General features: G+C 44.0%; 1 long non-coding RNA gene across 1 annotated transcript in view; it reads right to left on the bottom strand.

The window, feature by feature from the left end:
• Nucleotides 1-16,688: 16,688 nt before the first annotated feature.
• LOC138284861 (uncharacterized) overlaps nt 16,689-23,040 on the bottom strand; it is a 112,712-nt gene continuing 106,360 nt past the window's right edge. The window contains exon 3 of the long non-coding RNA XR_011201467.1: nt 16,689-16,819. This is a non-coding gene — a long non-coding RNA (uncharacterized lncRNA). The remainder of the gene's footprint in view (nt 16,820-23,040) is intronic.

The raw sequence follows: 23,040 nt of genomic DNA, 5'->3' as shown, positions 1-23,040 counted from the left end.
GGTTGATAATCTAATTCCCAAATAGTCAAACTCTTCCACTTTCTCCAGTGGTATTGAATTCATTTCAATTTTGACACGTGGTCGTTTCCTTAGAGAGCTATATATCATGAATTTCATTTTTTTTGCATTGACGTCGAGCCCAAAATCCTTACAGAAAGCACAAAATTGGTTAACCAAATTTTGGATCCCCACAGGAGATTTGGCTAGCAAAATTGTATCGTCCGCATACAATAAACATGGGATTTTTTCCCCTGCCAATTTGGGCGAGTCGTTTATGCAATTCTCCAAATAACGGATACAGTTATTGATATAAAGCAAAAAAAGGGTAGGGGCCAGAACGCACCCCTGCCGGACTCCTCTGTTGATGGCCACAGGATCTGTCAACTCACCCTCCTTGCCACATCTAATTAGGGCATAGGTATTGTCATGAAGCCGGGTGATAAGATTCAAGAGACCTGAGGGATCCCCCATATTGGAGAGTGTTGACCATAGCGTGTTCCTGGGGATCAGATCAAATGCAGCTCTCAGGTCTATGAAGACCATATACAGATTTCCCCCCCCCCAAGTCCACATTCTTCCACTTAATTGCCAGGAATCTCAAGACTTGGTCAATGGTGCTCACAGCAGGTCTAAACCCTGCTTGTAGATTAGATAGGGCATTAGATTCCATGATCCATTCATCAAGGTGGCACAAAAGATGTTTGGCATAGATTTTTTGAAAATTATCTAGGAGAGTAATCGGACGATAATTAGCTGGAATATTGGGGCAACCTTTTTCGAAGATGGGGACTATCTCGGCCCCTTTCCATGAGTGAGGGATAGGGGCTCCAGCTGCGATTGCATTGCAGATTCGGTTGAGATAAGGAGCCCATATGTCAGGTCTTGTCTTGTATAAATCGCCTGGAATCTTATCAGGACCTGGAGCCTTTCCCCAATTTAGTGAATCTATAGCGGCACTAGTTTCAGCTAAAGTGAATGAGATTGAGGTAGCGTCTTGGGATATTGGGACATCGAGGGACCTAAGGGATACCTCGGGAGAACCTGCGTATAATTGGCCAAAATGCTCAACCCAGGTTACAGGGAGAATTGATGTGCCAGGTACAGAGGCAGAGTCTCCACAGTTTTCTGCTATTAATTTCCAAAACCTGGAGGTGTCTTTTGATTTAGCGGTTTCCGAGATAGCTACCTATCTAGCTTCTTCCCAGCTCCTACGTGCTGTTGGTACATTTGTTCCTATAATCTTTTCTAGCTGTTCTTATAGAATCAACTTGGCCTGTTTTTAAAGCTTTCAGTAAAGTGAGCTGTGCTTCCCTACATAAATTATTAAACCACCGCGCCCGGCACTTTTTCTTGGTATTGCTGCAGATCTCTTTTGTGAAGAGGTGTTTTAGGGAATCAAACAGTTTACTATGGGCTGCTAAAAGCCTATCACCCTCATCGTCTTCTTTGTAATGAAGCATGCACTCCATTTGATTTGCTAGCAGATTGTAAATTGATGAAAGATGCTCGGGGGATGTAGTAACAAACTCCCATTTTAAATTCTGTCTATTATTTGATAAAGCTAGCTGATGGGCATAGAGCTTAGAATGGGGTGTCTCAAGTAAAGGGAATAAGCCTCTGGTCGATAGAATCAGTGGGTCGTGGTCACTCTCTTCATGCTCTTGTACTCTCATATCAACCATATGGCCCACAGTCTAATGTCGAGGAGTATATAATCGATCTGGCTTCTAGTCCTTCCTCGTTTGAAAGTGGGATGCAGATTTGCGTCAGAGCAGGAGCGACCATTGCAGGCTCGAAGGCCATAAGTTATTGTAATATCAGCCACTAAACGGGCTGTTTTATTCAATCTCGGCCGTTTGTTAGAGACTAGTTGTGGGATCCCCCAATAAGCGTCCTCTTCCTGATATATCTCTTGAACCAGGGGGTTGGGCTCAAATGTAACGTTAAAGTCCCCTCCAATCAGAATAAAGTGAAAAGTATTATTTTTAAGTAAGCTATCCAATAAAAATAGAGCATTGTGATCTACGAGGGAACCCTCACTCCTGTTATAAACATTGATTATTAGTAAATATTCCTCCTCAGGGATCATTAACAATAGGGCCTGTAGGTCAGGGCATCCCGTGTCTATTACTACAGCTTTACTTCTGAGAGAACTACTTAACCATATAAGTAGCCCTCCTGAGGATCTCCCAGAGGATGACTTTTGAGCTGGAACCCAATAACTTCTAAAACCTAGTCTGTGTTTGGGACCCGTCGCCCAAGTTTCTTGAAATAGACATAATAGATGTTCGTCAATGAATTGAGCCCATTCCGAATTTTGCTATCCAGCCCTGCTATATTCCAACTAAGAACCTTGGCAAAATCATTGGATTTGATATGTCTGGCTTCCTTTGGAGGAATATAGTTGCCTGTATCTGTATTGTCTTGTGTGGTGTACACTTCACAGGGTGCAGGGCCCGATGAAATCATATCTAATGGGGTTTCTGAACGATAGAGCCCTGGATCCCTAGAAGTGGTTGAGGGATGAGGAGCCCCCTCCTTATTGGCTAAATGAAAAGTGTTGTCAGAAGTTCCCCGATTATCAGGGTCCGTCAAAGGTAATGGAGTTGCAGGAGTAGGAACATTAGGGATAGTACACACTGGACTAACATTGTGAGTCTGGGTGTGTGTAGAGGAGGGATTATCTGGGTACACATATTCCCATTCTAGGGACCTCTGAAGAAGGGTGGGCTGAGACAGGGAACATGGGTGTGGCTGGACTTAGGACATGGGCTGCCATGTGCAGGGGATGTCATGTGAGCAATGGTAGTCATACGTGGGGCACTTGTGCTATCAATTTGCTGCTTATATGGAAATCTTGTCACACATAGTCCTTGCAAAGATAGGTGATGTAAGACTTACTGCTGTCAAGGGTCTGGTCATACCTTCTTGTCACCAATGCAATAGCACATCCACTGCCTCATGTATGAGGCATTTTTTTCCCTTATTGACTGATGGTGTCTTAGTAGTGTGCCATATGCTGCGATGAACCATGTTGCCAACATGTATGTGTGAAATAGGTGTGGTCCTCTGCGATTGACCTTCAAATGTGAAATGTTCAGGATATATGTCATTTACAGTGTGTGTGAATGTGGCTGTACATTCATACACATCAAAATAAATTTTGATGTGGATTTTTCTGCATCCTAATATGTATTTCAGCAATGCTCCATGAGGCTACACTCTGATTCTGATAGTTAGAGATAATGTTATGCAAAAATGAATATCCAGACCATGATATAGTGAATAGTATAGGTGTTTATTGACATATGGTAAGACAGTGGTGATGGATGAGTAGAGTTAAAAGAAATTTTGGATAATATGTTGTCTCCGACACAATCCTGCAGCTGTGTTTGGATGGTCCCCCTAATGTTGATGGACAGCATCCTCCTCTTACTCCTCTTCAGGCATTTGTGGGTCGGGTTCATATAGGGGAATGTTTATTCTTACACATATGTTGTGCAGGATGGCACAGGTCAAAATTATTTTGCACACCTTTTCTGGTGAGTATAGGAGGCTGCCTTCTGTGATGTTGAGGCACCTGAATCTTGACTTCATGATGCCAAAGGTCCTCTCGACTATGGTGCATGTCCTCCTATGTGCCTCATTACAGGCACGCTCTGCTGCAGTGCTTGGGTTTGTAATTAGGGTCATGGTCCATGGCTGGATCCCATACCCCTGATCAGCTGAAAGAGAAAATTAGTGAGAACATGTTGATGTACCTTGCACCATAATTATCACTTTGCATGGCAGTTGTTCTCTTGTGTTGTCTGTGACTCATCAGTGTTTGTGTTATTGTGTGGAATCCTAGGCTTCTAGGATGTACTATCAGCATTGGGTTGTTTCCTTATCTGAACGGGTGTTTGGCTGTTGACCGGATGTCTGCAGTATTTTTGCTGAGTTGCAGTACAGTGTGTACTCCCTTGCATTGTGTCATGTGAAATAGGTGTCCCTGTGTCTTAACTGGGTGTGAGATGATACTTCCAAACACAGATTCAATTCCACAGTGGTGGTAACACAGTTGCATCTATGTACCCTGGATATCCTATCCAATTACACATATGCAATATAATTATTTAACCATCAGTGAGACCCTTAGATTTGGCAAGGTGACAATGTACAACACATCTCCGTACATTGTCAGCACTGACGTGTTGACAATTGACTAACACTAATTTCACATGTGTGACAAGTTCACTGCAGACCTATTTCTCTGCCCTTGCCAAGTCGACTCAGGAAGCTAACATGTACCTATACTACTGAACATGTTCTGTTCAGATGGCTAACTTGGTTGTGAGGTTGTCAGTTGGAGTTTCAGAAGGTCCGTATGCCTGTACATCTGTTGTGTGTGTGTTAATTTGTCGCAATGCGTATGTGTAGGAATGTGCACTTTCAATATTGTCCCATCAATATGTGTTCTTCGCACCGTCCACTTGCTTATTGGTAGTGGGCAATGTGAGAGCAGGAGTGATGTGAGATATTAGTACAGCCTCAATGATTGCATGTGGCCTTCATTGTAGTCATCATCATGCTATGTGTGTCATGGTGTTTGACCTGCAGCAAAACAGATTGCACACCCCTTACACAGTACGTATTGGTTGGAAGGGTGTTTGATTGAGTGTTATTTATGTGATATTGAAAGATTAATCTTCCAAATTGTTCAGCCAGTTGGGGCCATGTCTTTGTCATTGTGTTGTGGAGTGGCATCTGTTGTTATTTGGAACTGTCATTTGTCCCTAGGTGTGTATCCCATTGGGTGAGGATATCAAACATGCCTAGTGGTGTCACTACCTCATTGTCTTCCTGTCCACGTGTCGATGTCGTGGTGTATGTGTTGTGTGTCCTAATGGGTTGCTGTGCAGTGTGTATATAACTGGGTTTCGGTACTTACCAACAAGTAGGCCATTTCCATATTGTCCATCCTGGAAGTGTTGATTGATGGTGCAGTGACGGAAGATGAATGAATCATGTACACTCCCAGGATACTTTGCCATGATGTTGGTGATCAAACCCCGACAATGGCCTACACATTGATGGAGTGTGTGTGCTTCCTGTTGCGGTATAGATGTTCGGTTGCAGCAGGTGGCACAAGGCGTACATGTGTGCAGTCAATGGCACCAAGGACATGTGGGAAGCCATTAATTTAGTAAAACCCCTGTTTTGTTTCCTTCTGCTTCTGCTGTGTGTTAGGGAAGCGGATGTGGCGGGGTGTGAGGGAGATGATAGCATCCAGTACCTTGGGTAGGAAGGCAGAGAATGAGGGCTGTGAGATCCCAGCAACCAGGGCACTAGTGGTTTGAAAGGAGCCACTTGCCAACATGTGGAGTACAGCTAGCAGCTTGGTTTCTGGTGGAATGGTGCGGGGTGTCTGCAAGCTGGGTGCCAACTGTGGCTCAATGTTGCGCAGCAGCTGCTGAATAGCTTGCCAGTTCAGCCTGTACCTCTGAATGATGTCTTGTTGGCGGAGTCCCAGAAGGGTTGTCCTGGTGCAGAATATCCTCTCCTGCCTTCTGCGTTGCATTTGGGGTCCCTGCTGGTGTTGTGGAAGCTGCTGTTGTTGGTCCTGTGCTCTGCATCTGCGTGCATGCTGGATGAAAAGCACCTCCATGTCTTCCTTTTGGAGCTCTGCTGTTGCTTCTGTGTGTTTTCATTAAGTACAGTCGTATTTCCCCCATTTTAACGCCTGCCCTGACCCAGGCGTTATTTCTTTACGCAAATCAGGCTGTGCATCATTTTCCGCTCCCGGCCATGCAAAACTTTTACGCGGTAGCATAAATAAGGCGCACTGGAGTTTAAGTCATTTTTTGGATGGGAACGCCTACCTTGCATGTCATTAACGCAAGGCGTTTTCCCGCATCCAGAAAATGACGTACACAGCGGAATTTTGGCGTTCGCGGGCTCGGGCGTCAACGTTTAAATATGGTGCACAGTTTGCGCCGATTGTGTGTCACATTTTTTGACGCACATTCAGCGCAAACAGATTATAAAGATGCCCCTCAATTGTATTTTGTAAGTTTGCTCCACTTTTGCATCAAAAAGCAGCGCAAATGCGGCGCTAAAAAAGTATAAATATGGGCCTATGTTTGACACAGGGGCTGCTGTTACACTGTTAGGGCTGCCGTCTGGCCTGTATTTTTAAGCTTAGTTATGTTATTGGGAAAAGCAATGAAACCTGCTGTTTTTCCTCTCTGAAACATAAACCTAGAACAGCGGACACATATAGAAATTAGTTGAAAGGTATCCAAGAGATGTCTAAATCATTTTAGAATGATAATGAGAGTATACAGAGGGCTAATTGCCATGTTGCAAAACCTTCCTGACAATTTTACAGGTATTCTTTTTCACCTACCATCTCTTGGCTTTTCCATTATAGCAAAATGTACACAAGTGGCCATTATGTTTTTTCTAACGAAGTTGGCAACCTTATATACGTGACAGGCCTACACCCTTGGGTGTGACCCTGAGTCTCACATTCTTGTAGGCTACTAGGAGAACTGGTGGCTTGATCACTGTCTAGAAGCTCAGGCGTGGTGTGTGGTTATAACATTTTGCTCACACCCTGCTCTGCCACATCCCTGGCATAATTATACAGCAGCGTTGGTTTAATTAAGGAATATTTAATCAAGCTGTGCAGACATGTAGCCTGGACAGATCTGCCTCTCCCTGAAGTAGCTGAGGTCTCTGTGACTTCCCAGTGTTCTCTCAAACCTGAGTGCTGGGAAACTTTGAAAGGTGGTGGTGTGGGCATTGCCACTAATTGAAATGAAATACTTAAATACATCTATGCAAGACATTCATCAACCAAAACCTTTTGGAAATGGGAAATATTCCTCAAAATGCCAAAGAATATTACACAGTTATTCTGAGTTTCTTCAAAGTATTGAAGTGATCAGCCTACTTTGAACACTAAGGGCCTGATTTAGGACTCTGCAGACAGGTTACTATGTCACAGTGGTGACAGATATCCCATCTGCTTAAATCTAAATCCCATAGAATATAATGGGATTAAGATTTTGGCAGACGGGATATCTGTCACAGTTGTGACAGGGAAACTCATCTGCAGAGTTCTAAATAATGCCCTAGGTTTTTGAAGGACAATACTTCAGAGCCCCAGAACACTCAGTCAAGAGAATTAAGGTACTGCTGCTAAGCAGGAACTTGGACAGGCCATAGATTGCCTTGACCCAAAATCAAACTTTGAACTTTTTAACTGCAACAGCACTAGGTACTAGAATTACTGTGGTAGACTTTTCTTAGGTACCTCTCTGGAACTGAACTCTGGTTCCCCTTTACTTGCAGTCACCATGGTAGGTACAGAAAGTTGGAAGGACAGACACCCACAAGTATCATCACCATCACAAGGATGTTTACCCTGCCCAAGGCTATTTAGTTTCACCAAAGAGGCCAGTAGAGCCCAGATTGCAGTCACTGCTCACGAGGTTAAAGGAGGTGGGACAGCACGCGCAGGAGGAGCAGGGTTCGGGAGAAAATATTAATAACATTAAAAATAAAATAAAAAAACGTACCTGAACTCCACATCGCGCCGTACCCCGCTCCTCTACTGGCTTCAGGCAGGCACAGGCTCCCAGTCTGCCCTGCGGCCAATCCTGACACTGCTCAGAGCAGCATCATGATTGGCTGGAAGCGCCCAGCCAGGGCACTCCCAGGTAGACTGGGAGCCCAAGCAGGTCTCTCCAGCCTAGCAACCGTGTTGCCGGCCTGGAGAGTGCCCTGTGCCGATGTGTGTTTGGCCGGCCAAGGACGGCCGGCCAAACACACATGCACTCTGAGTGGGAGTGCTCAGCACTCCCCCTCACTGCTCGTCACTCCCGTGACCCCACCCCTTTATAAGGAAACGATAAAAAACACTGTTTATTATCAATTTCTTGTAAAGGTTTTTGCAGCTGCACTGCTGGCGGGGGTGCAACACTCCTCTGCCCTCATGGAGGAGCCGCCCCTGCCAGATTGGTCTTGGTTTGATAAATGAACGCATCCCTGGAAGTTAGTGCTTGTCAGCATGTATTAGCTCTAGAATTAGCAAAGTTATCCAAGTTTCGGATAGAGCGAACAAAGAAACCATAACTAATTTACTAAGCCCTTGAAAGTATAACTGTACCAGCCTTTGTATTGGCACATGCATGGCTTTAACTTTGAGACAAGCATATGGTACTGTCAGGATCAGTAAGGTAGCCACACTTATTGGAGCACTGAGTCCAGTTGCCCTTCTGTTTCAAAGAAACTAGTACTATTGTCCTACTGGATTTGGGAAAGACCAATGTATGTTATTTAAACACCAAAATACAACTAAGGGCCATATTTATACTTTTTGACGCACAACTGCGCCAACGCAGTTGTGCGTCAAAAATGTTAACGCCGGCTAACGCCATTCCAAAGTGCCATGCAGGCGCCTTATTTATGGAATGACGTTAGCCGGCGGAGCTGACTGGTGTGCGTCAAAAAAAATGACCCACACCAGGCAGCGCCGGCGTAGGGGAAAATGGAGCTTGGGCGGCAAAAAATGGGGCAAGTCGGTCTGAGGCAAAAAATCTGCCTCAACCCGATTAGCGCCATTTTTTTTGACTCCCACCCTCCATTGACATGACTCCTGTCTTAGCAAAGACAGGAGTCATGCCCCCTTGCCCAATGGCCATGCCCAGGGGACTTCTGTCCCCTGGGCATGGTCATTGGGCATAGTGGCATGTAGGGGGGCACAAATCAGGCCCCCCTATGCCACAAAACAATTTTTAAAAAATCACTTACTTGAACTTACCTTAAGTTCCCTGGGATGGGTCCCTCCATCCTTGGGTGTCCTCCTGGGGTGGGCAAGGGTGGCAGGGGGTGTCCCTGGGGGCAGGGGAGGGCACCTCTGGGCTCTTTCCGAGCCCACAGGTCCCTTAACACCTGCCCTGACCAGGCGCTAAAAAATTACGCAAAAGCAGCTGGACGTAATTTTTTTTGACCCGCCCACTCCCGTGCGTTATTTTTGCACGGGAGTTTAAATAAGGCGCACATGCCTTAGAGTCATTTTTAGACGGGAACGCCTACCTTGCATATCATTAACGCAAGGTAGGTGTCCACGCTAACAAATGACGCTAACTCCAAGATCTTTGGCGCTAGACGGGTCTAACGCCAAAGTATAAATATGGAGTTAGCTTTGCATCGGATTTGAGTAAAAAAAAACGACGCAATTCCGGCGCAAACAGAGTATAAATATGCCCCTAAGTTTGTTGTGCCTGAATACAAGTCAGTTTGTAGTGGGCACTATACAAACAAACAATATTATTATTAGCAATCTACCCTAACTGTATTACTAAATGTACAGAAATTGCTTCAAAGCAAACACAGAATGTAACAGTGAGACATTTAGAGGTGTATACTTTATGCAAATGAGACGATGATTCTTCAGAGCTATGGTCTCCTCTACTAGAAGGTTTTATTGTCCTAGACAAGTTGACATTTTACTACCGCACTCCTGGCTATAACTAGGAAACTCCACGTGACCAATACACAAGTTGCTAGTCCTGGGCTTCCTTTTAGTGAATCATTTTCAGGAGTATGAGTCCAGTTTCTTAAATGTAATAGAGACAGGACTACATCTCCCAGAAAGTACTGATTTACATAGTGAAAGCTTGCAGCTGTCAGCTGTTTATTAACCCTAACTAAGAAGCTATATCTACTTTTAGATGCAATAGGGCGCCCGGTGTCTGGCTACGAGGTACTTGCCTGCTTTTGCCTTGTCCTAGCCATCTTTGAAGAGGAGGAAAACTTAGGAGGTGAGGGTGGAGAATGGAAAATGGTCAAAAAGAGAAAAAGATGAGGGTGGACTGCACTAGACGTTTTTTTTTCTTTCTTTGATTCACTCCAAGTACTTTATAAAATAAATCTAAAATTGCTAAGTCATAAGGGTCCATAGTCTTTTTTAAAGTAATTTTCAGTCCAAATGAAGCACATTAGGACCACTACAGTGAAAGATGACTCTATATAGAAGCAAAACAATTTTAAACATTGATAATTATGTGCTGTAGACCAGTGGTTCCCAACCTGTGGTCTGGGGACCCCTGGGGGTCCGCGAAGCCTTCTCAGGGGGTACGCAAGGGCTTAGAAAATTAAAAAATATTAACAAATATTGACAAATTAGGCCCCCAGCTTCCAGTAATGACTCAGGCGGGGGTCCCTGGGTTCCATTAATGTTAAAGTGGGGGTCCACAGAAATCAAAAGGTTGGGAACTACTGCTGTAGACCACATATGTGTATATGCAGCCTATATTTCGACTATAATAAAAGGTTCACAGCACAGCCCTCACGTGTGTGCCAGGAGGCTCAGGCACGCACACAGGTCGCAGAGGAGGGCCGCTCTAAAACAGTATTTGATCCCACAAGGCCGCCACCAGATGAGAATGAAGCTATTTCAGTGCCTGCGGGTAATAGTAACCACCACCTGCCTTTTAACGAGCAGTCGTCCCCTGTGACTGGTGAGCAGGCATACGGCATCAGCTAGCCTGCCCTGGGAAGGTGGGGTGCACAATGCACGGACAAACGATGCTCTGAACACTTGCAGCATAGCTGTTAAGTGCCCCCTGGGCCTTATGGTGTAAGGCCCACAAATATTGCTGGAAACCTTCAAAATCTCCCAAGTTTTCATGAATTTGATTGTGATGTTTTAGTGTGATTTAGTTTTCACTTTTAATTCTATTTCGTACTTTTTAATTTGATTGCTTTTTTATTCAACATTTGCTTATTTCCAAGACATTCATTTATTGTAATCTTGCATTCAGTAAATTGATATTTTGTTGACAAAACGCAAAAACGTAGACCAGTCACAAAAACTAAAAAGATCAAAGTATACCAAAAACATTAAAGTCTTCTCAAAGAATGAACGTCCTGGTTCAGTGTGGAGCACTCTTGATGGTTCCATCCCTCCTTTCATAATGTTGATTTTGTTTTATTTATATTCCTACAGTAATTCCACCGTAAAACCACAGTTAGTGTAAAAACAATGCCTCTACTGATATGTACCAATTTAAATCTTATTTCTTATTAAGACCATTATGAGCTACCGTGTCTAGAGCGTTGATCCACTTATTTTCACGTTTTGTGACTCTATGACTCCTTTCTCCTTTTCTGTCCGATATTTCAGTGACTTCAGTAAATTGAAATCAAAGTCACTTTTATTTGTGATTTTCTGATATAAAGTGATTCGCTACACTAGATTTCTCATTGGGTATTCTGATGTAGATTTTGTTCTGTTTTACCTGTTTTTGTTTTTATTTCGTTCTTGTCGAAGTTCAGTAAACCTTTGTCTATTTATTTTAACTCAGCAGAACAAGGCATCCTAGGATTTGTAATTGAATTAAGAAAAGACATAAGTCCTAGAATCCAAACTGATATTAGTAGGAGACCAGCATTGTTGAAGTTGTTCATTGGGGCAAGAGGCTAATTGGCATCTTTTGTGGATTTATGTAATTCCCTTACACAGCACAGTGCCATACCACAATGTGATGGATCACTGTCCTCACACCATTTCTATGCTCGGAATAGATAACATACACTTAATATTGAAGCTTTTCTGGTCTGACTCAAGACGGTATGGTGATCTGCTCCCAGATGGACTTGCAACCTGAAAAATCAGTCCTCATGCACAAATTCCACCTTAGCCACAAATGTACCTATGTAAGATGTGGTTGTGTAAATGTGTGCCACGTATGTATATTTTGTATTTACTCGAATGTATTACAGGGGCAAGCAGTTTAATTATTGTTTTGCGCGTCGTCAACGCCCCCCTTTACCCCCCTTCCCAGGGGTTTTTGATGGGACTCTTCTGTCTGCAACTCAGCAAACAAGGGCTCATAATTAACGCGAAAGGGTGAGAAGGTGATTAAGTGAAAGGATGGATTGATGGATATGTGAGTGAAATGGTGGATGGATAGATGCCTGGATGAGTGAGTGAAAGGATGGCTGTAAGGATGGATGAGTGAAAGGGAGGAAGGATGAATTGATGGATGTGTGAAAGGGTAGATGGGTGGTGAGAGAGAGCATATATTGATGGGTGAGTGAAAGGAAGAATGATGAGTGAAAGGGTAAATGGATGATTGGTGAGTGGATGGGTGAATGGAATGAAAGGCCGGATGGATGGCCGGGTTAAAAGGGTGGGTGGATGGATGGATAGATGAGTGAAAGGATGAGTGCAAGGAAGTATGAGTGAAATAATGGATGGATAGATGAGTGAAAGGATGGGTGCAAGGAAGTATGAGTGAAATAATGGATCAATGAGTAAAAGGGAGGATGGATGGGAAGACGAAATGGTGAATCGATGGATGAGTGAAAAGATGAATGGATTGATAAACGAATGGAAGGATGGGTGAATGAGTGAAAGGGTAAAATGATGGATGGCTGGTTGTGTGAGTGAAATGATGGAGGTATGGGTGGTTGAAAAGGTGGGTGGATAGATGCATGGATGAATAAGTGAACAGAAAAGATGTAAGGATGGGTGGGGGAGGAAGGCCAAAAAGGCAGAAAGGCAAGAAAGGGAGGAACGTTGGGTGGATGAGCAAAAGGGTGAATGGGTGGATGGATGAGTGAAATGGTGGAAGGATGGATGGATGATGAGAGAAAGAATGGATTTATGTTTGAAATGGTGGATCAATGCGAGGAAGGGTAATTGGATGGTTGGATGGACAGAGTGAATAGATGGATGGATGAATGTGTGAAAGGATGGTTGTAAGGATGGATGAATGAAAGGGAGGGTAGATAGCAGGTTGAAAGTGTAGACAGATGTTTGAGTGAAAGGGTGAATGGATGGATAAATGAGTGAAAAGGGAGATGGATGGAAGAGTCAGTGAAAGGATGGATGGATGAGTGAAAGGGTAATTGAATGTATGGGTGAAAGGGTGGATAGATGAGTGAAAGAATGGATGCCAGAGTGAAAGGGTGTATAAATGACGAGTGAAGGGGAGGATGGGTGGATGTATGGAGGGAAAGGTTGGAAGGATGACTGAAAGGATGGATGGATGAATAGATGAAAGAGGGATGGATAAGTGAAAAAATGGATGACTGAGTGAAAGGATGGATATGTTTGATGGATAGGTTTGAAAATAGATGGCTAGGTTTGCATACAGATGGGTAGAACAGTGGCAGACTGAATGTTGGATGACAGAATGTAAAGGTGAAATGGGTTGATGGAAGGGTGAGAAGATAAATGGATAGATGCTTGGAACGGGTGGATGGAAGAATGAAAACATGAATGAATAGATGCTTGAATGGAAGAGACAAGCAAGCTCTTCTGGGGAGGGTCACAATGATTTTCTTCACTTGCTTGGCGCCATAAGACCTTTGGTTCAAAGTGTTTTTTTTCTTTCTGACTATTCCCTTGCATTTGGCCCTAGATTTACTGTGTATCTGTATGTTTACCTTCCTTGGGAGTGATAGGCCCTCTGTGCTCCACATTTCCTTTGTCCCTCATCACACTTCCTTTTGAAAACAGAAACACCACTATGAGTGTCTTTTGACACAGATCTTTTCTCAACATGTGGAAAATGGCTGGGATCCTGATAATGGCCATTTTCTCCAGATTTCTTGTTAAGTACCACCACCCTGCTCATATTCCAAATGCGACCAGCACTAGTTTTGACTGCTGTCTCAAACAGATTTGCCACCTCTCTAGTTACGGTGTACTTCACTACTAGGCATCCACCAGAGCTCGTATCCTGACCCAGTCACACAATTGGCAGCAACATCCTTCACGCTTTTTTTTGTTCTGGATTTTTCTTTTTTCTCTCTCCCTTGACCAGCTAAGCATCAACAATTGATGCATTGGCCCACCCCTTCCTCAAACTCATCCAACAAGTAAGTAATTTGGAGTGGGGCCTCCAACCTCAAAATAGCTCAAAATGAGTCTTGCCAGTGATGGAGTGTGGGAATGGTCTATAAGCTACCACACACTCTTGAAGAACCCTCTTTCAGTCCATCAGCTCATCCCTGACAGCCTTATTTCAACATCCTGCTGAAATGCTAAATCATTCCATTAGACTCAGAATGGTAGAGAAAGCACTGCTTATGTGTGATGCCAAATCTCCAGAAGAAATTGTCCACCTCCATGGAATACAGCTTCACCCCATTATCGGAAAGTAAGACCTTAAGCAACCCTTCACACAAAACAGTTCCTCCAGAAACCTAGCAACTGTACCAGTTGTGAGGTCCCTGACACACAATATTTCTGCTACCTAGAGAACATTTCCATGTCCATTATGTGGTAAGGAGTTAATCCCTCACCCTTCAGTAACTCAGCAATATTCAGAGCAACTTCCACCTAAGGCCCACAAGGTAACTCTCTACGTGCTGTTGGTGGCACATGTGGCTTGTAAGTCTTATCACTAGCAATATACTCACTACACAATCTACTGACTTATTCTACCTCTAAGTCTAACCCAGGCTACCAGAAGTCTGCATACATTAACTCCTTCATCTTCACAACACCAAAATGCCCTTTATGTGCAAGGTTAATCACTTGCCTTCTGAGACAGGTAAGCACAATTAATCTTGACCCTCGGAAAAGTAGACCATCACTTTCAGCCAACTCCTCCTTTGTCGTCCAAAATCGGCTAAGTACTGGCTCAATTAATCCAGTATAGCTAATTGTGTTATTACACAACATTCTTAATGTGCCAATCCACATCTTCAATCTGCCCACTATCAGACTTAACCGTCTTAGTAATCATTCTTGACAAACAACCAGCAACACAGTTGGATGTGCCTGGAATATATTCAACTGCAGAATCTCTTGACAGCCCAACTCACTGTCAGCGTCACCTTCTCTGTAACTGAATAGTTCAGTTCAACTCCTTTCAACATCCTGAAAATACAAGATGTAAAATTCTCACTTCCACTATGCCTCTGTAACAGAACAGCACCGAGTCTCTTCACACTAACGTCCGTAACCACTACAGTTCACCTGCCTGGAGCATAAGCTTTCAAATCTGGGGCTGTCTGCCACTCCAGTTTACTATAAACTATTTCTTTCTCACGCTAACTCTACACCTCTCTTGTACAGATCTTTCAAAGCAACACATTTAATAGTAAGATTGGATACACATTGACTTTAAAATTCTTCGATAACTTACTCCTTCTTGCCAGGTCTTTCTAACTCACACGCTTTATTTACATTCACCTTTTTCTGTGAAATAGTGTGGCATAGGTACATAATCTCCTCTCTACCAAATTTGCATTTACTCCTTTTTAGAGTTATCCTGCACTCTTGAGAATTTCTAAAACTTGCAGACCCTGAGGTTGTGTTTCTCTCACATCCTTCCAAAGATGAGAAGGGCATCGTAAAACATCTAACATTCTTCAGATCACCTACAAGATTATCCATACCACTCTGAAAAATGGATGGCAATAAGACAAACCTGAATGGCATCCTGAGAAACATATATGAACCCATGGGTATAATAAAAGCTGCGAGGTATTGTGAACCCTCTTCCACCCTGATGTAGTGGTATGCAGAAGGAAGATCCTGGTTGGTGAAAAACTTGGCATCAGATACAATTCACAACATTTCTACCATGTAACCTATCTACGATGACCTTTCTAATTAAACCTCCCATATCTACACACAATCTTATATGACCATTGTCCTTGCATGCATCGACTACAGGAGCCAGCCACTCTTTTACCACCATGGGACAATAAAAACAGTTGTCACACTTTTTCTTCAGCTAACATTTTATAGATTCTCAAACATCAATAGGTATTCTCCTTACTTTGGCAACCACAAGTATAGCACCCTTCTAGAGCTATACCTGTGAAAGTAATTCTTAAGAGTCCCAATTTGGGAATAAAACATTAAGAAATCTTTTCGGAAAATTCCCAAAAAAGTATTGTACTTGGTGCATGCATATTTGAATTACCGTATTACGATCAAGATAAGCACCAAGATTTTTCTGGTGCGGCCTACCCAAAATGTTGTCTCCTCTTACAACCACATACATTTCACATTCAGTAAACTTTCCTTTATATTCAATAAGGGCATGAAAAATCTCTGCGTGTTTATTGGATGACCCGTGACCTCCTGGCATTTTCTTGAGGAACACCTTCCTCGCATATAAATACTTGTAGACTGAAAGGAAGTAATGCTCAACTTGGAACAAGAGTCAAACTTTAATTTCACATTTGTTTCATGAATTTGTAACAACATCAGATGGATTGCCATGTTTCATACCTCTTACATTGAGCACCACAGCATCACATACTTCTTTTACTACCCTTCATTCTATGTTCACTCCTACGACAGCTGATAAAGTATCTGCACTTGCCACATCTCTCATACATTGCTTTGATAGCTGGGAACTTTTTCCAGTTAGCCATGTGGCCAGCTAAACGCATTCACCCTTATGTTATAACGTCTTCTTGCCCCCTTTAGTTTTCACGACAATCACATCAACATTCTTGTTCACATCACACATCACTCCTTCTATTTAACTCATCACAAGCTTGGCTATCAAGATTAGATCGACTATAGGTGACTTATTTGTTAGCCATCAATTCCTTTCTCATTGTACAATATTCAAAAGTTTAAACAAATTGGCCTCTAATTCATTCCTTAGATAGAGCACCAAACTTGCAGGAAGCATGAAGTCTTCTTAACGTCACAATGTACCCCACAGATTCCTCATCATTCTGTGCCCTTGTACCAAAATGAAATCTTTCCAAAATTGTACTGACTCTGATGGACATCTTCCTGACATCTGGGTTTTCCATGGCGCTGTCTTGTGTCCAAGCTCTTGCCCTTCAATATAAATGTGTAATGGTGTCAGCAAGATAGTGAATACCTTTCCAACAAAGTAATTACTGTGTGATATTATGCATAAAAACACCCAATAAAGCTCAAACTGTTTTAAAAAAGTAGATAAGCAAATGTGGCACAATATTGGACAGCCACTGGAATAAATATGTCAGCCTCACCTCTTAAAACATTTCACCAAACAATATCTGTATACCGTGCTATGGAGGCTAAACAGTGAGCACACACTGCATACCTCATGGAGGGCACGCCAGCATCAAAGATCTGTATCTGAAGGAGAGCATGCCAGCCGCCAAGGTTAACCATGTAGGTTACTTGAAAGACTCGAAAACAATGCTCCAATTCCCATCAAGAAATGTTGTACGCCTGGAGCTCCCTGCACTGCGTTCCAGTGACACGTGTGCTGTGTCGCATGCTCACGCTCACATACGCTTGAAACTCAAGATTACCTGATTTCCGAGAATTTCTCATCAGTGAACACTCAAGATAAATCATTCGCCAACAGTGTGTGCTACCACGCTTAGAGAATGAAGCATGCTCATCTCTTATATTTAACACAATACAATAACTTCAAAGTAGGCCAGGTCTAGCAAATCTACTACTACTACCTACTCAATGCAAACAGAGCTAAAAAAACATGCAGAAAGGAAAGTACTTACTTCCACAATGTCATTCAGTTGTGTTGAATTTGACACCAAGCAGATCATCGCCAGTGAGACAAAGCAGCCTTGACAAAGGAGTTAAGTTAAGAGAGCTCTTCATTACAACCTCGCCTACCAATCAACATCTCCAACTGAATCAACATGGAAGCCCCATCTTTAGTTAAGTCATAAGGCACTAGAAGTGGCCTCAAAGGTAATGTCTGACTGTCAGACAAAGGCATCAAGGCATCACATTATGGTTCCATGGCGGAGGGACAAGAGGGCAGATGGGAGGGTGAGTTCATGTTTCCCTGGTGGTGCATGGATGCCTGATAATGGCCTGTGTATGTGACAGGCAAAAACAATGCTGGCCTGGGTAAAGGCAAGTGCATTGAGCGAGGGGGCAATTGGCAGTGGGACCAGGGAATGGAACCTGCCTTGAGTGGATGCATTGCCTTTCCTGGACTCTGGGTAGATTGAGGACAAAGTATAGTGGATATTACTACCCGTAGTGGCCAGAGTGGAGTATATGTGGATGGAGTTGGCTAGTAGGAACATGTGACACTAGGATTTGGAATCGAAGGGAAATTGAGATTGAGGGGGAGGGGTGGAAATGGATAGAAACATAGGGTCAGTGAGTGTTTCACCTTGGAGGCAATGGCTGGGTTGCAGTGGATGGAGATCATTTTTGAGGAAGTGATTGGAGGGTTGACAGGGAGAAGCTGAGGTGAGCCTTTTGGACATGAGTAGTGTTGGAGTGGGATGCTGGGCATAATGAAGACAAGTGGGAGCTGCACTGTCTAGCAGATTGCTGGCACTGCTTGACATGGTGTGCACCAGATGTAAGTGAGGAAACAAATAGCCTTGGATATAGAGGTGCAGCTAGCCCCAGAGCAAACTGATGGGACACCACAAGCTACAGTGTTCCAGGTCTGCAAAATGAAGTGAGCAAGAGGGCATAATGTTTGGAAGCAGAGTTACAAGGAATGTTGGAGGCTTACGGCTAACGGTGGTGGGCATGACTTCGGCGAGCAGCGAGTTTGCGTGAGTTATGGACAACCTGGGCCTCAGTGGGTTGATGCAGGCACTGTTTGCTAGCCATAAAGCAGTTTGACGTGGGGATGGCATAACCTCACCAAGGACAGAAATCATAATGGGAAGATGATAGGATAAATGGACATGATTAGTCACTTGGGAAGCCACAGTGGGGTGTCAGGGTTGTTGCGTGAAGGAGCGTGGCACACCAAAGGTGGTGCCTTATTAATGATGCACCAGGGCTAAGGGGGTTGGCATGTAGCTGGTGAAGAAGAAGGCTGCCTGTGGGAATGGCTAGATTCCTGGAGGAGGATGAACGACATGCATATATTTAGCAATTGTTGGTTGGTTGGCAATGCCTATGGGTGTTTGATTATTGACAAACAGTGAAGAGTCCTTGTGTGAGACGCCGATGTGGTGGATGCTTCATTGACCGACTTCTGTGGAGGTGGTGAAGTGTTGGGACAATCAAGGTAGTAGGTACCCATGGATATGTGAGGGCCTGTGCCAGACGACCCCAAACTGGGGTAAGAGTTTGGGTTCTGGGCAAGGGAGTAGAGCAGAAGGAAGATTAGAGAGGGAAACCTAAAAAAATACGCAGTTGGGAAAGGCGAGATCTGCAGGTGCACCCTCCAGGGATGCCCATAGTTCACTTTGGGGCGAACTGCCGGGTGCGATGGATGGGGGTTGGTGCAATTGTGACAGTGGGATGTGGTAAAGTGGGGTGACAGAAAGAACACCTTGGGTGAGAGTTTTTCAGTTGGAGGAAAGAGAAAGCTCAAGGAATGGCAGGGGAGACCTTGGAAGGATAGGAGCGGATACGTACGGGCAAAGATCTGATCAAACAGTGAATAGAAGGCAGCCTTGGCTTAGTGCAGGTAGGTTGAAAAGAAAGTCAGTGGGGATTGTGGAGTAAAGAAAACGAGTTAAGAAGTCAATAGATAAACAAATTGGAACTGTTGTTTAATGAGTGGGTAATATTTAGGGAAGGGATTGGTTAGAATTGATTGGTACACCATTGTTTAGGGATATTTTCTGTGTGTGGATAAGCTGAATACTTTTCCGCAATTTTGAGCTCTCTTTGCTTCCAATAAAGCAACCATTATGCATCAAAGCAAAAGCATCAAGAGTGGTCGGTCCTTCTACCAATGCATCTCTTGAACTCTCAGTTCCCAGAGCAGTAGCCAAGTTTCCATCATTCCTATCTGTAAGCTCCACATGACAACATCTAATCTCCTCTGGTACCCTGTAATTTCCCTTCTGGTTCCTTGGATTCCAAAGCAATGATCAATGAATTTTGATTACAGAAGGCCATTCTACAATGGTGGCCTACATGCCCCAGGGAGGACTTGGCATCCATAGTAGGGTGCCTATGGGTAAGTGGGGAAAAGAGGCACCCAACCCCAGCCCCTGTTTTGTCATGGGACACCGAGAAAGAGTGGTGGCTGAAAAAAGGCATGGAAGCTCCCAGACGTTTTGTGGAACTAGATGAAGGGTTCCTGCAATTCACCAGCTACCTTTGACCTGGCCAATGAACAGGGCTCATGCCCTGACAAAGGTGGGGGGGGGGCAGCTGCTGTGCAGCAAGCATTAGGGTGTAGTCCTCACTACAGCACCTTCCTAGGACAATCAGACTCTGCACTCACAGCCCAAGCCCACCTGGCAGCCAGCTAATGAAACAAGAGAACCTTGCGAGTGAGCTTCCTCCACATGCAAACGGTGGGGTTGAGTCTGCGTCCTCGGAGGGGAACGAATCAAAGACATGGAGGTAAGAGAGAAGGGTACGAAAAGAGAGGAAAAATACACAGAAAGTTTTCTTTTTTAATTTAATTGCCACGAACTGCCTGAAAGTGAGAGGGTTAAGGCTGGGCAGGCCGGGCACCCATGCAGTTTCTCTTAAGCACACTCTTCTCCGAAGTTATAAAAAGGAGGCAGTTTTTATGAGCTCTGGTTATTTTGGCAGGAATTTTAACTGTCCCACTTACTTTGCCTGGGGACCCCTTGGAAAGAGGAGGCCCTTGGCAATTGCTCAGTTGACATGTGCCTTAAAACATCTCTGGGTTCATTGCTTCCAGTCTGCAGATTGACATTGTTTCAGGCATGCAAATGAATCTAAATGCATTGCATATTTTCATTGTGCTCCACCTGCGAGTGGAATTTGTGTTTAATCATTTTAATAAACCGGGGCCAGTTTTACTCCAGCAAGCGTTGGCTTGAATCATCGTTGTAATATGGAAGAGAGTGCTTTCTTTGTTATGTTATGTTGTGGCTGACTGAGTGCCTAGAATACGTGGGTTATGCACAAAGTATTTTCTGCAGGTTGGTTTGAGCCTCATACTGTCTGTTTTCTCCTGTAGTCTGCTGTCAGGTTCCAAGTGTTTAGACTCTCGTCTAAATATTAGTTTGGGTTCCTTCTGTCTAATTAGGGTTCATAGTTCTGGTGTCATCTTAGGGTTTTCATTTTGTGTTCTATTGCAGCACGTACAGTCAGTGCTTACTTTGAGCCGGTGGTTGCAGGTGGGCCACAATGGTACTTATTTTTGGGGACCTGCACTTATTTTTCCTCATCAGACTTTCACCTAGAGTAAGAGAGAGAAAAACACACATGGAGGAAAAAGGAGGAAGAGAAAGAAGGAAAAATAGTGAAAAAGAGAAAAAGGAGATAAAAAAGGGAACCTGAAAGAGTGAGGTAAAGAGCAAGGGAGTGCCTTGTAGTGGATTAAAAATGCATGGTGTGGAATCAAGACTATGGGCCTGATTCAGACCGAGGTGGTAATGGTCCCGCCATTGACTTTTTAACTGGAAACCCATCTGCAGCCGCAATGGTGCGCCTGCTGTATTTAGATGTTGGCAGTCCCATAGACAGAAGCCTGCATTCGAACCGACGTCCCCGCCATGAAATATCGCCCATGTCAATGGTTAGAGAGGGTAGAGGGGACGCCGGCGGGACCCCGGTCAAGATTCCCGCCATGCAGATTTGAATGTGCTTTACCACCAAGATAAAAGTGGCAGTCCAACCTCCATGTCTGAGTTGGAGAATTCGAGGGGGAAAGAGGTGAAAAATCATTTTTATCCCCATTCTACCCCGTCTTCGACTGGACATGACTGAAGAACACCTGCTGCAGCTGCTGCCATCGACCCACGGAGAAAACACAACCTCTCCCATCGCCTGACTCGAAGGTAGGGGCACCGCATTGCCAGGGTACGTTGGGTGGACAAAGCACAGGAGATCTGGACCACTGCAGACATATACATGTCACAGTAATTTTTTTAAAGTTAGTGTGACATGCATATGTCAGGGGCACAAGTGGGTCAGACACGATGGGGACACACTGGTAACTAACCCAATGATTGTACATTCACACCTGTCAACTCTGTCCATGTGTACACAGTTCCAGGGGACCTGTAATATTGTGCTGCAAGTTGTGTGTGTGAGTCAGTACGTGTATGCATGGATACAATGTGATTGGGTGGATGAGGGGGAGGGAGCTGGAGTGGGTGCTATTGTTGTGTCAATATGTGTGCCATCTGCACATAGCTGTGATATTGTGTATTCTGTGTTGTGTTGCTGCGTGCAACATTCAGATGAGTGGTGTGTGGTTGTAATTTTCGTGATGTGTGTAGTTGTGCCTGTGTGTGAGTGTGTTTGTGTAGATGAGCGTGTAATTCTGTTGGTTGTTGTGGTTGTGTTGAGTTAGGGGCAGTGTCAATAATGAACGTATGTTGTGTTGCAGATGTCCGTCAATGTGTGTTTGAGGCATGTATATGTTGTGTTGTGGTGGAATGGCGGTGGATACTGGTGTGTGTGTGGTGTGTCGTGTGTAGTGCAGGGGTCACATATGGCAAAGGTACAGTGCGTGTGTGTCACTTACTTCTATTCCACAACCACTGCTGTTGTCTGCTGTCCATTGGGTCCTGCAATGTCCTCCCTCCATCAGTGAACCACTGCCAGTCCACTGCTTGCAGAGCTATGACATCTAAATATGGCGGGTGGAACACTGTCGACTTGACAGTCTTTTCAGGTCTACCGCTGATATGACTTGGCGGTGTGACTTCCAAGATCTAAATCAGTCCCTATGCAATTTGGTTTTCAGCTCGGCGACCTTCAATAGAATTGGCCACTGTCTTCTAAACAAAATTTTGGGCCCAGCACTTAATAGATTACATAATAAATACTGCTTGCACTTGTCACAATTGTCTCTGCCAGGTAGGTACTGTTCAGGTTTCTATGCTTAGCTGAAGTTGCAGCCGCACTGGCCCTGTGCCTCTGTGAGCATTCTTAGTTTGCTTGCGTGCTAGATACAGAAGGTATTTGTGTGCCATGTAAGCCTTTGAGGAGTTAAAATTCAAAATGTTGTAACATACTTGCCACTTTTTGTTTCCACAATAATTACCAAGGCACAGACCCAGGTTTCCGGGCTGTGTTCTAGCTATTATTAGAACTTTTAAGGTGACCTAGTACTTTACCTTGTGTAAGGATGCTGAATCCCTACATTTGTAAATTCGGCAACTTTTCAGTTCAAAGATAAG

The sequence above is a fragment of the Pleurodeles waltl genome, chromosome 3_1 (assembly GCF_031143425.1).
Source record: "Pleurodeles waltl isolate 20211129_DDA chromosome 3_1, aPleWal1.hap1.20221129, whole genome shotgun sequence".
Lineage (NCBI taxonomy): Eukaryota > Metazoa > Chordata > Amphibia > Caudata > Salamandridae > Pleurodeles > Pleurodeles waltl.
This window is presented reverse-complemented; position numbering and strand designations above follow the sequence as displayed.